The sequence below is a fragment of the Carassius gibelio genome, chromosome A9 (genome assembly GCF_023724105.1).
Source record: "Carassius gibelio isolate Cgi1373 ecotype wild population from Czech Republic chromosome A9, carGib1.2-hapl.c, whole genome shotgun sequence".
NCBI lineage: Eukaryota > Metazoa > Chordata > Actinopteri > Cypriniformes > Cyprinidae > Carassius > Carassius gibelio.
This window is the reverse complement of record NC_068379.1, coordinates 1921611-1936921: the sequence shown is the minus strand read 5'-3', so window position 1 is coordinate 1936921 and position 15311 is coordinate 1921611.

Below are 15311 nucleotides of genomic sequence, written 5' to 3'. Positions count from 1 at the left end.
TTTGGATATTAAAAGCATATTAGTATGTTATGTGTATGCCAGGTTAAAGAGATGGGTCTTTAATCTAGATTTAAACTGCAAGAGTGTGTCTGCCTCCCGAACAATGTTAGGTAGGTTATTCCAGATTTTAGGCGCCAAATAGGAAAAGGATCTGCAGCCCGCAGTTGATTTTGATATTCTAGGTATTATCAAATTGCCTGAGTTTTGAGAACATAGCGGACGTAGAGGATTATAATGTAATAGGAGCTCTTTCAAATACTGAGGTGCTAAACCATTCAGGGCTTTATAAGTAATAAGCAATATTTTAAAATCTATACAATGTTTGATAGGGAGCCAGTGCAGTGTGGACAGGACCGGGCTAATATGGTCATACTTCCTGGTTCTAGTAAGAACTCTTGCTGCTGCATTTTGGACTAGCTGTAGTTTGTTTACCAAGCGTGCAGAACAACCACCCAATAAAGCATTACAATAATCTAACCTTGAGGTCATAAATGCATGGTTTAACATTTCTGCATTTGACATTGAGAGCATAGGCCGTAATTTAGATATATTTTTGAGATGGAAAAATGCAGTTTTACAAATGCTAGAAATGTGTCTTTTTAAGGAAAGATTGCGATCAGGTAGCACACCTAGGTTCCTAACTGATGACAAAGAATTGACAGAGCAACAATCAAGTCTTATACAGTGTTCTAGGTTATTACAAGCTGAGTTTTAAGTCCTATAATTAACACCTCTGTTTTTTTCAGAATTTAGCAGTAAGAAATTACTCGTCATCCAGTTTTTTATATCGACTATACATTCCATTAGTTTTTCAAATTGGTGTGTTTCACCGGGCCACGAAGAAATATAGAGCTGAGTATCATCGGCATAACAGTGAAAGCTAACACCATGTTTCCTGATGATATCTCCCAAGGGTAACATATAAAGCATGAAGAGTAGCGGCCCTAGTACTGAGCCTTGAGGTACTCCATACTGCAGTTGTGATAGTTATGATACATCTTCATTCACTGCTACGAACTTACGGCGGTCATATAAGTACGATTTAAACCATGCTAATGCATTTCCATTAATGCCAACAAAGTGTTCAAGTCTATGCAAAAGAATGTTGTGGTCAATTGTGTCAAACGCAGCACTAAGATCCAATAAAACTAATAGAGAGATACACCCACGATCAGATGATAAGAGCAGATCATTTGTAACTCTAAGGAGAGCAGTCTCAGTACTATGATACGGTCTAAATCCTGACTGGAAATCCTCACATATACCATTTTTCTCTAAGAAGGAATATAATTGTGAGGATACCACCTTTTCTAGTATCTTGAACAGAAAAGGGAGATTCGAGATTGGTCTATAATTAACTAGTTCTTTGGGGTCAAGTTGTGGTTTTTTGATGAGAGGCTTAATAACAGCCAGTTTGAAGGTTTTGGGGACATACAGTATTGTTCAAAATAATAGCAGTACAATGTGACTAACCAGAATAATCAAGGTTTTTAGTATATTTTTTATTGCTACGTGGCAAACAAGTTACCAGTAGGTTCAGTAGATTGTCAGAAAACAAACAAGACCCAGCATTCATGATATGCACGCTCTTAAGGCTGTGCAATTGGGCAATTAGTTGAAAGGGGTGTGTTCAAAAAAATAGCAGTGTCTACCTTTGACTGTACAAACTCAAAACTATTTTGTACAAACATTTTTTTTTTTTCTGGGATTTAGCAATCCTGTGAATCACTAAACTAATATTTAGTTGTATGACCACAGTTTTTTAAAACTGCTTGACATCTGTGTGGCATGGAGTCAACCAACTTGTGGCACCTCTCAGCTGTTATTCCACTCCATGATTCTTTAACAACATTCCACAATTCATTCACATTTCTTGGTTTTGCTTCAGAAACAGCATTTTTGATATCACCCCACAAGTTCTCAATTGGATTAAGGTCTGGAGATTGGGCTGGCCACTCCATAACATTAATTTTGTTGGTTTGGAACCAAGACTTTGCCCGTTTACTAGTGTGTTTTGGGTCATTGTCTTGTTGAAACAACCATTTCAAGGGCATGTCCTCTTCAGCATAGGGCAACATGACCTCTTCAAGTATTTTAACATATGCAAACTGATCCATGATCCCTGGTATGCGATAAATAGACCCAACACCATAGTAGGAGAAACATGCCCATATCATGATGCTTGCACCTCCATGCTTCACTGTCTTCACTGTGTACTGTGGCTTGAATTCAGAGTTTGGGGGTCGTCTCACAAACTGCCTGTGGCCCTTGGACCCAAAAAGAACAATTTTACTCTCATCAGTCCACAAAATGTTCCTCCATTTCTCTTTAGGCCAGTTGATGTGTTCTTTGGCAAATTGTAACCTCTTCTGCACATGCCTTTTTTTTAACAGAGGGACTTTGCGGGGGATTCTTGAAAATAGATTAGCTTCACACAGACGTCTTCTAACTGTCACAGTACTTACAGGTAACTCCAGACTGTCTTTGATCATCCTGGAGGTGATCATTGGCTGAGCCTTTGCCATTCTGGTTATTCTTCTATCCATTTTGATGGTTGTCTTCCGTTTTCTTCCACGTCTCTCTGGTTTTGCTCTCCATTTTAAGGCATTGGAGATCATTTTAGCTGAACAGCCTATCATTTTTTGCACCTCTTTATAGGTTTTCCCCTCTCTAATCAACTTTTTAATCAAAGTACGCTGTTCTTCTGAACAATGTCTTGAACGACCCATTTTCCTCAGCTTTCAAATGCATGTTCAACAAGTGTTGGCTTCATCCTTAAATAGGGGCCACCTGATTCACACCTGTTTCTTCACAAAATTGATGACCTCAGTGATTGAATGCCACACTGCTATTTTTTTGAACACACCCCTTTCAACTAATTCAACTAATTGCCCAATTGCACAGCCTTAAGAGCGTGCATATCATGAATGCTGGGTCTCATTTGTTTTCTGAGAATCTACTGAACCTACTGGTAACTTGTTTGCCACGTAGCAATAAAAAAATATACGAAAAACCTTGATTATTCTGGTTAGTCACATTGTACTGCTATTATTTTGAACAATACTGTATCCTAATGACAATGAGGAATTAATAATAGTCAGAAGAGGATTTATAACTTCTGGAAGCACCTCTTTTAGGAGCTTAGATGGTATAGGGTCTAACATACATGTTGTTGGTTGATGATTTAACAAGTTTATACAATTCTTCCTCTCCTATAGTAGAGAATGAGTGGAACTGTTCCTCAGGGGGTCTATAGTGGCCTGTCTGATGCGATACTGTAGCTGACGGCTGAATGGTTGCAATTTTATCTCTAATAGTATCGGTTTTAGAAGTAAAGTAGTTCATAAAGTCATTACTCTTGTGGTGTTGGAAAATTTTAACACTTGTTGAGGCTTTATTTTTCGTTAATTTAGCCACTGTATTGAATAAATATCTGGGGTTATGTTTGTTTTCTTCTAAAAGAGAAGAAAAGTAATCAGATCTAGCAGTTTTTAATGCTTTTCTGTAGGATATGCTACTTTCCCGCCAAGCAATACGAAATACCTCTAGTTTTGTTTTCCTCCAGCTGCACTCCATTTTTCGTGTTGCTCTCTTTAGGGTGCAAGTATGCTCATTATACCATGGTGTCAAACTGTTTTCCTTAACCTTCCTTAAGCGTAAAGGAGCAATTGTATTTAAAATGCTAGAAAAGAAAGAGTTCATAGTTTCTGTTACATCATCAAGTTGTTCTGAGGTTTTGGATATGCTAAGGAATTTGGATACATCAGGAAGATAACTTAAAAAGCAGTCTTTTGTGGTAGAAGTGATGGTTCTTCGATACTTGTAACAAGAAGTAGAATTTAAAATTTTGGCTATATGAAGTTTGCACAAAATAATGGTCTGAGATATCATCAGTTGGCTGCATAATTTCAACACTATCAACATCAATTTCATGTGACAGTATTAAATCTAGAGTATGATTTCGACAACGAGTAGGTCCTGAAACATGTTGTCTAACCCCAATAGAGTTCAGAATGTCTATAAATGCTGATCCCAATGCATCTTTTTCATTATCGACATGGATATTAAAATCACCAACTATTTAAACTTTATCTGCAGCCAGAACTAACTCGGATGTAAAATCACCAAACTCTTTAATAAAGTCAGTATGGTGCCCTGGGGCCTGTATACAGTAGCCAGTACAAACATAACAGGGGATTTATCATTAACATTTGTTTCTCTGGATAATATTTTATGAAGCACCATTACTTCAAATGAGTTATACTTGAAGCTAGGGGTGTAACGGTACGCAAAACTCACGGTTCGGTACGTAGCTCGGTTTTAAAGTCATGGTTTGGTTCATTTTCGGTACAGTAAGGGAAAGAAATGCAAACATTAAACTGCAGGTTGTTTATTACTATTAACTTTTTTTTACAATTTGTTTTCACTTTTTTAAAATACTTTTTAATTAAATATATATAAAATAAAAAAAGAATAAGAAATAAAATACTGTTGCAAAGTTCTCCACTAAATAAAAGACTCTCAGTATCAAACCAATATCATATAATAAAATATAATGAAAAATATAAATAAATAACTATGATTACAGTGCAGCATTACCAATCCCTGCTTGTAGGTCTGCTCATATTTAAAAAATATATATAACTTTTCCAAAGTTTAAAGTGCAGCGTCAACAGTTTCTGATTTTAGACCTGCTCAGATTTTGTTATTGCGTTGGACCGATCGGAATCAAGAGCAAAGGTCTGTTTAAATGCCGATGGGAGCTGCGTTTGAATTACAATCGTTTTTTTTTCCTAGTTGTAGTGATGTTCACACTCGCGTGATGCCTTTTGAAAACCTTAGGCCAGTGACACACTGGCATATTGCACCTGTCAAACATGGACTATTTTGCCGTCAATACTGTTGACGGTATCCTTTATCAGTAGGCTTTATATTTATGCTCAACATGAAGTATAGATATTGTTGTCGTGAAGACAAGAGCCTGGTCTGTCGGCGGCCTCTTGACATGCTTATTCTGTGCATTTTGAGCATGTTTTGTGTTAAATCGCATTTATTTTGTCCATCAAAAGTGTGCTTTCACTTTAATTGAGCGTGAGCAGCACAGCAAAAATAGACCGGACGGCAAAACCCCCGCTGTACTGCTGTTCACGCAATGCACCTGCTTGACGCTCACACGCGGCTCCTGCTCCCGGTGTGAATGCACTCATTGATTAACATGGAAGCCGAAAAAAATGTGCGCTGCTCGCGCACCGCTCACGCTTGCGGTGTGAAAGAGGGATTAGAATCACATGCAGGGCGGAATTTGTGCCACTTAATGTTCATTTGAAAACACGAAAATGTACCTATGTTCCACAAACAAAATATTGCATTCGGTACACATGTGCACCGTACCGAAAGCCCTGTACCGAAACGGTCCGGTACGAATACATGTACCGTTACACCCCGTTACAGAAATCCTGAAAACGTTGTTATAAATTGAAGAATTCATCAGCGATAAGCACATAACTAATAACTGTGGGATTCTGGACAAACTGTTACCTGGGGATTTGGTGTTGGCTGATCGTGGCTTTGACATACAGGACTGTGTGGGACTTATGTGTGCCAAAGTAAAGATCCCTGCTTTCACAAAAGGACGCTTTCAGCTGGATGCAAGAGATGTGGAGAGGACAAGAAAAATCGCCCACCTCCGAATTCATGTGGAAAGGGTGATTGGAACAGTCTGCAACAAGTACACTATTTTATCAGATAAAGTAACGATTCACATGCTGTTGCCATGCAAGGATGAAGACATGACATTCCTCGATAAGATTGTGTCTGTATTTTGATCTCTGACAAACATGAGCCCCAGTGTTGTGCTGAAATAAATGTGCATTAAATACAGCCATAAGTGTCTGTTGCATCCATACCCATAATCTTCACATTAAACACTTAAAGGAAAACTCCACCGTTTTTTGAAATAGGGCTTATTCACATTATTTCTTACATTTAGATAGGTGGGCAAATGCATTTTTGTGTCAGTGCATGCATTGTTTTAGTTTGACCTGGTCGGCGTTAGCTTAGCTTAGCACAATGAATGGAATCCTTTGTTGCCAGCTAGCATGGCCTGAGTAAAAGTGATAAAAAAATAAAAAAAACCCACCTAATTACTTCTTGTGGCCTGCGTATTCACAACGAGTACAAATAGCGATCCAGATTAACACTAGGCAATTTCCTAGGCAGATATTGACTTGGGACTATATTATGGGGAAGCACAGGCGAAGCACTGCTACTTCGGCGCAGAGATATCACGCAACACATGAAAACATCATCTCTATGTGAATACAGGTATAATATGGGTCGATCTATACATGCGTCATGATTAAAATAATCATAAAATAATAATCTATTAACATAGATTGGCATATTCCCCCACATTCACACCACCAGTTCATGTTGGCTCTCATCCTCACGTCCTTAGGCTGTTGAGCGATCTCAACCTCCTCCTCCTGTCCTCCTCCTCCTCCTTCTATTTTCAAAGCACGCAGGTCGTCTTCTGTAAACTCTGGTTCAAATAGGTATGGTTCTGGTTCTTGACTGTCTGAGAAGTCACCCTCTTCGTCTCTCCCAAAATCAGCCATGTTCATCGCCATTCGTGTACTGTAAGGAAAATAGCCAGGCTGCTACTATTCACGCCGGTATGTTGACGGAAGTCGTGGGATTTCATGTGTTGCGTGATATCTCTGCGCCGAAGTAGCAGTGCTTCGCCTAAGCAGCAGTGCTTCGCCTGTGCTTCCCCATAATATAGTCCCAAGTCAATATCTGCCTAGGAAATCGCCTAGTGTTAATCTGGATCGCTATTTGTACTCGCTGTGAATACGCAGGCCACAAGAAGTAATTAGGTGGGTTTTTTTTATTTTTTTGATCACTTTTACTCAGGCCATGCTAGCTGGCAACAAAGGATTCCATTCGTTGTGCTAAGCTAAGCTAACGCCGACCCAGTCAAACTGAAACAATGCATGCACTGACACAAAAATGCATTTGCCCACCTATCTAAATGTAGGAAATAATGTGAATAAGCCCTATTTCAAAAAACGGTGGAGTGTTCCTTTAAATGCATGTGTCTTAAATGCATGTGCAAAAGAAAGAAGTGTCACACAATCAGATGTTTTTCAGTGTTTATTTGCAAGTAGAGCAACCTGAGAACACAGAGCGGTGTAGTGCAGTTGGCATGTTTCAAGGTAGACATAGAAAATAGAGTGCAATTTCTTTTATAACAATAATAAATACACATTTTTTATACATTCTTTCAATACTATGAATAAATAGGAAATAACCACAATGGACACAAAAAATGGAGGTATTGCAAATTATAAATATAGTAAACTAATGCAATAACCGATACAAAGAAAAATGGAGGTAGTGCTATTTTTTACGTAATAATAATAATAACAAATACACATTTCTTATTTCTTTCCATTCTATAAATAAATAGGTATCTATACAATATATATAAATATAACATACAATATATGTCTTTGGACAGCTGTGACTAAAGACAGGCATCACAAAACCAGGAGTCACTCGTGCAGTGCTTGCATCAAGTCCAACACAGGAAAGGTGGAACCACTCAGTCGCACAGTTCTTATTGTCGCATGCAACCATGTCATCCAGTCCCTCAGGCCTTTGGCACACAAACCACATTTTCTCTTTATTTTCTGTGGTCCTCTTCCTCACTCTCTTTTGCCCTCTTACTTGTGGGACTGTAAAAGTGTTACAAGATTTCACAGCCATAACTCTTGAGGGCTCTGGTGTGGAGGCACGCAGACGGTCTTTCAGGGGTTTTGGCAGTACAGCTGGCTGGACAGTGTCAGTGTAGTCATGAAAGTAGGTGTCCATTGTCGACATAAAAACTGCCCTATGTTTATGGAGAACAGGGAGCAGTGACGACAAGTCATCCAATGTGGCTTGGGGTGTGTGTCTGCTGGCTCACGTCCTTAGGCCAGGCATGGGAATGTTGTCATTGATGACTCTGTCCAGAGCAATCCTCTGAGCTTTAGCAGAAGTAAAGTCCATCTTGTAGGCAACCTCTTCATGGACTTTGTTAATTCCAGATGAAATCTTCCAGTAAGCAGGCACATCTGTCACAGTCTTTTTTCCGCGGATGCAGACTGATGCCTCAATCTTAAATAGTAAAGCCCCTACATGTGTACATGACTCTGCAATGCCAGCCATGCATGTACAGTGTGCACAGTGTGCACAATATTAATTTATATAGCTTAAGTCAACATTGAAACTAAGGGAAATTTATCGGGTAAATCATCCAAAATACACTCAAAAAATTTGAATACTTCTTAAGACCAATAGAAAAAATAAAATAAAAAACATTTTTAATGAATTGTTGGCCTTCTGGAAATTATGTTCATTTACTGTACATGTACTCAATACTTGGTAGAGTCTCCTTTTGCTTTAATTACTGCCTCAATTTGGCGTGATCAGTTTGTGGCACTGCTGAGGTGGTTTCTTTGACAGTGGCTTTCAGCTCATCTGCATTGTTTGGTCTCTAGTTTCTCATTCTCTCTGGGGTTTAGGTCTGGTGAGTTTGCTGGCCAGTCAAGCACACCAACACCATGGTCATTTAACCAACATCTGGTGCTTTTGGCAGTGTGGGTAAAATTATTTAAAATATTGAAAGGTACCTTAAATGTGAAATTAAACTTCCAGTAGGTGGCAGCAAGTCACTTTTAATTGAGTTATTGCATTTGAACTGAATCGTTTACATGGGCGATTAATTCTGTAACGAAACACCATTGTGTTGTTCAGAGACGCAAAACAGCACTGTGTTTGGAATTATTTTTGTTGAAGAAAGAGGAAAAAAACAGGAAATACAGTCTCTAAAACGTAAGTCTCTCAACATTAACTCCTTGCTTACTAAACTGTTTTATAAAATCAAAATCACATTTGTAATCATGCTGGCTTTTGGAGAAAAAAGGGCACTCTTCGTGTGAAATTAACTATATGGAATTATATAAATATAAACATGTTCTGCCCCATATCTAGAAGTATGTGATTAGCTGAGGTATAGTATGCATATTTGGCTTGCTGTCAGGGGAAGGGCTCAGAGCTCGGCAATGGCCCGAACCTAGAGTACCCCCCAAGAAGCAAATAAATAAGAGGACAGCCGCCAGGATTAAGAACGCCCTCTAAAATAGCATTGAGTACTGGCGGGGGCTGATTTTATGGGAGTCGTCTCATTGGCAGGCCAGAAGAGCCTACGTGCACTGGTGGGCGCGACTTAGGTGTTGAAGGGTAGGCCCTTCATTATAAAATATAATAAAGTCATCAAAGACTACTGTTATACATTTTTGTCTTCTGCAAACTATTTTGACTCAACTATTGGGTTGTTAATCTTTTTCTAACTGTTAATTTTTTTAAAGATTTCTAAAATAATAATACGATTTTATCACCTTTGTCTAATGGAAACAGTGCTATTGTGAAAGAGGTAATATAATACAGTCCTCATTTGTGATTGTTTTGTTGGTGAACTACCAGCAGATAGCAATTATCCAATAACAATGTTGTTCATGTATCAAGTAATTTTATGTTTCCTTCTCCTAGCTGAAAGGGATATTAGGTCAGACAGTGGAACTGAAATTCAAAATCCACCTTTACCACAAGATAGCCACAGCATTCTCTCCTAGACTGAGGTGTTTCTTAAAGGGGGGGTGAAATGCTCGTTTTCACTCAATATCCTGTTAATCTTGAGTAACTATAGAGTAGTACTGCATCCTTCATAACTCCATAAAGTCTTTAGTTTTATTATATTTATAAGAGAAAGATAGAAAAACACGAGCGCCTGGAGGCGTGATTACCGTGAGGAAAAAAACATCATCCAAAACAAACCATGGCTTACAGTCAGATTCAGCATATATTTATGATCCAGAATCAGATCAAGAGGCTGAAATTTAACAAGAGCAGCAGCAGCAACGACTATAGCAGGACGTCTCTATGTGGTATGTATTGAAACTGTATATATTTGCTTAGCGGTTTTTGAAAATGACTAAGTTCCACTTTATGCCGTCTTTTTTTTTTCTTTAAAGCTGTACATGTGGAAAGTGCAGTTTGATGACAACATCACATGTTGTTTACTTGATGTGCTTACGCGCTGATAGCGAAGTTAACAACACAGAGATATTTGAAGCAGTTTTACTCACCGCCTGCGGTTCCAACACACGATCGTGACCCTTTTTCGTTGGGACTGCATTATCCTTAAGAAATAAACGATATGCAAATCCGGCGTCAAACTGGGCCTTGTTTGTAAAACAAGCATCTTCGAAATGCAGGGAACAAACAAAAACACTTGCACAACTCCGTTGATGCACTGTAAAAATAAACTCCATCCACTGGTCCCTTAATGCTGTTTTTTTTTTTTTTTTTTGGAAATCTGTGCAGGGTTGTCTTGCCCTGGCAACCAAAAACACACTTCTTTGGTGACATTTTGCTCTCGCTCTGATCAGTGAATGTCTGTGCTCTGCTCTACGGGAGCGTGCGCTCTTCCGGGAAGAGCCCTTAGGACCCATATAAGGAAATTCCGTTCCATCTAACGTCACACAGACCCATACTCGAAAAAAACTTTCCGAAACTTGTGACAAACCGGAAGAGGTATTTTTGGAACAAAAATACTCCTTCAAACATGCAACTTAATTTTTTTAACTTTGTCCATGTTTAGCATGGGAATCCAACTCTTTAACAGTGTAAAAACTCAGTATGCATGAAATAGCATTTCACCCCCCCTTTAAGAAAAACTCTAAACACTGAGGAATATGAATAGGTAATCAACACTCTGGCCGAACTCACAGAAAGACTGGGATAGAGGAGACAACCAGTGTCCAACATGGTAAATCATAGTATTAAGAACAGACAGTGCACTCTAAAAATGTATACAAAAGTACAAAATGTTTTCTCTCACTTATGGAAAGCAACACAGTGTGCATGCACACACACAATCACTACCTACAAGTTGTTTATTTCCTCCATCAAGATTGTTACGACCACTTGGCTCAGACAGTGATCGCAACATGAAAGGGGAGACCACACCGATCGCTATATTTAACCAAGAGTGTTTATTTAACAAAAAGAATAAAAAGATATCAGTAAGTGTGAGGTTTAACCAAAAATGTAGTGTTCGTCAGTAGAATGAAACAGGTGGTGAGAGGAGGTAAGAGCGACAAGCCACCAGAGCCACCAGCCGCCAGGATCGCCGCCCAAAGAGGAGAGAGAGAACAAGAGCCTGGAAGGCCTCTTTTAACCGGTCATCCATTAACCTGTACGGCCAGCCTACAGCTCCACCTGTAGGACTAAAACAGACAAACAGACGGCAACCATCAAACACAGACAAACAACAAGCTGCCCAGCAGCACGGCAAAGCCAGTCATGACAAGATGTATGTATGCAACATGTATTTAGCCTACAAAGATGACCGTCCGCGGCCAGTCCCTTCTCAACTTCTGGCAGGAGATGTCAGGAGGGCTGGTGCCAGTTTCCAGGAAGCTGCTGGCCATCCCAGCAACAAGTACTCCGTAAGAGAGGAGCTTTAGTGTTGCTGGAAGATTAATTGAGGAGAGGTGCACCAGCCTCAGTTCGGAATCTGTGGACACTCTCTTGTTCTTGCATAGCAATGGAAACTCAGTGAAAACTTGGTTATATAATGTGTGTGTTTACATAGATGATTTACATGACTTTTAATGAAGTTTAAACTTTTGCCTTTTAGTTCAATAAAATAACAATAAAAATCTACTTTTTGGACTTTTATTCAACTAAGATGGCCAATCTGGGCATACTGTGATCTTTACTGTATATTTACTCTAAAAATAAAACAACCAGGAGTGAGAGGGAATGGGAATCATTCTTCTAGTTTTGGGACAGGACGGGATTTTGCCCCATTTTTCTGTGGGATTGGGATGGGATGGGATTTTTTTTGTGGGAGTGGGAAGGGAAGGGTTTGAAAATCCACTCCCGTGTCAGCCTCTAGTCTTTGTATCAAGTTCTGGAGCACTTACTAGGTCATAAAGAACAGACATCTAGGTGACAAAGACCTTGCAATATCTTTGGGACTGTATGTGGACAAATTTGAAGTGTGCAATCCCTTGGGCACTTCAAGAAAAATCCATAAGATAGTTGCCATTTATTAGGTGGTTCTAAACTTGCCTTCAAAATTTCGCTCTAGTCTTTACTCCATTCAGCTTGCTGTCCTTGGTAAGAGTGATGATGTGCGCCTCTTTGGATATGAGACATTTCTTGACCCACTGTATGGAAAAGAGCAATCTGTACATTAAAAAAAATCTTCCTTGTTCCAAAAAAGAGAGCAAGTCATATGGGTTTGGATTGATGTAAGGGGAGAGTAAAAGATGACTACCGTTTTTGTGTGTACTGTACCTTTAACTACCAAAGCAGATTTTACAAACAAAATATATATTTTATTTTTAGGTGAGTGACATTACCACAGATCGGAAAATAACAGCTCTTAAGGGATTGCCTATTTTTCTGCGTGAGAAGCCAGCATGTTTACTCAAGATGTGCCTGGTAACTTGCCATTTTCATACCCTATTTCTAAATGTAATAAAATATATTTTACATGTATTCAGTTTACTTCCAAAACACTGATGATGATGATAATTACTGTATGTAAATTTACACTTCCATTAATACCTTCCATCCATTATTCTCACAGGATACTGATCCTGAGGACCACAGAACCACAGGTGTAAAGATTGGAATCCTTACTGTGGTCGAAGATGATGTTGCCACTTTCACATCACAACCAACTGTAATCAACCTGGCCATAATCCTGGAAGAGGCCATTGTGCTTCAGGACATTACAGATCTGCCAGCAGCATTTGCATACTTGTTCGGTCTCTTGTATGCACTCAATATGGAGTATCTGAAAGAACTCAAGTACACTTTTGAAGTAATACAAAAGATCTTCATGGATCTTGGTGGTACCTGCTCTGCAAGAGTACAGTCATTGAAGTCTAAACTTTGCTAAATGGACAAATGCATCTGAATGAGGTTCTTCCACTGGCCATTGTTTATTTTATAATGACTGAAAAAAAAATTCTAATTTTATTTCAATGTATTTGTTAAGTATACATTTGTTACAACCTTTGCCTTAATGAGATAGCTCACACAAGTTCTCACAGGTTTAGAATAACTGGGGGTGAGTAAATGATGAAAGAACTTTAGCTTTTTTGTGAACAAGGCAAAGATTGTAAAAAGTGAGTACTTAACATTAATCAACACATTGATTTTTCAGCTCTTTTTAGTTACATTTTTAAAAATTGAATCTTTTTTTTTTTTTTCTAAAGGTCCAGTTAATTATATTTGATTTCTATGTAGACACTGGTACTTCCAAGGGCAAGAGTAGATTACAGGCATATCATTGTAATTACAGTTTCAATGCTGATGTTCTGACAAAAATGTACGGTGCATTTATAATAACTGAGTAATGTTTGTGGTTTACTCTGATGCTTGCACTTGTTTTGGGTTCTTGGACAAAATAGTAACTTAGTTTTAAGGAACTCTTAGGTTGATGTTAAAATATGCAATATAGTAATTTTCACATAATAGTTCCTTTTAAAAACAACCAAAAATGTTAAATACATGTGAAAAGGCACTTAATGCTAAGAGACTGCTAACGTTTTAAGGTATAATTAGCACTGGATTTATTTAACATGCATTATGTACCATGTGTTGAGTTCAGTGTAAAATGCTTGGAGTAAAGAAGACTTTAAAATACAAGACTTGGTATGTCGTTGTGCTTTGGGCACAACATTTCAAATAATAAAAAATAAGTTATTTGACCCGTGTTATGGTCTTTTATTTTAGACTATTTTAATAATATAAAAATTAGTGTATGCATAATATAATAGGCCTAATTGTGTTCAGTAAACAAAAAAATATTTTGTTCTGTTACTCATTGGGTAAACATGTCTATTTATGTTGTGACCAGTGTTTGGAATAACGGCGTTTAAAAGAACGGCGTTAGGTAACAAAGTTATTTTTTCAGTAACGGGGTAATCTAACTTATTACTTTTCCCGTCGTTACAACGCCGTTAACATTACTGGACGTTAAATGTGGTGCGTTACTATGCATTGATTTAATAAACTATGCAATCCGAACTAGGGGTGGGCGGATCAATCTAAATATCAATAGTATCGATGCCAACACTGGTATTGGTATCGGATCGATACAATTGTAATTTAATCGATTTTTTTTATTTAAATATCTCTCATCTACGTTCATTATACTTTGCTCGTGTCTTCTACCTCTACAATCCTGAGCAAACGCTGCTTTCATATTCTGGCTCACTTTGCTACTCTTCCCCCTCCTGCTGCTCTGCTGTGATATGTTGTTGTGTCGTCACGTGACTCACTGACACAATGCGAAGAGCAGCGAACAGAGTGAGTGAAGCTGATAGCACATTCAGAAGGGGGGCTCAGGAAATGTAATTGCACAGGTATATTTGTTCTGTGTTTGTTCTTCAGTAATAATTGTGTGCACTTCATTTCATTTGCTTTTAAAACCAGAAAAAAGGGAGATTTTTTGTATTCTTTATTTATTTTTATTTTTATTTTTTAAAGGCTGTAAAGAATTAATTCTACAGTGCCTAATAACTAATAATTTTGTGGACTTCAATACATCAATAAAAAATATTGGCTAAATAACTGCTGAAAAAATGCTGTTTCTGAAGCAAAACCAAGAAATGTGAATGAATTGTGGAATGTTGTTAAAGAATCATGGAGTGGAATAACAGCTGAGAGGTGCCACAAGTTGGTTGACTCCATGCCACACAGATGTCAAGCAGTTTAAAAAAACTGTGGTCATACAACTAAATATTAGTTTAGTGATTCACAGGATTGCTAAATCCCCCCCCAAAAAATGTTTGTACAAAATAGTTTTGAGTTTGTACAGTCAAAGGTAGACACTGCTATTTTTTTGAACACACCCCTTTCAACTAATTGCCCAATTGCACAGCCTTAAGAGCGTGCATATCATGAATGCTGGGTCTTGTTTGTTTTCTGACAATCTACTGAACCTACTGGTAACTTGTTTGCCACGTAGCAATAAAAAATATACTAAAAACCTTGATTATTCTGGTTAGTCACATTGTACTGCTATTATTTTGAACAATACTGTATGATAAAATAACTGTTAACTGTCTCCGATAGCAATGCATTCACAGGACAAAGTCAGGTCATCAATAAACTGAAAACATTGCGTCTTAATATCTAAAAAATAAATGACTATCACAAACGAAGTAGTAGTAGAAGTATTT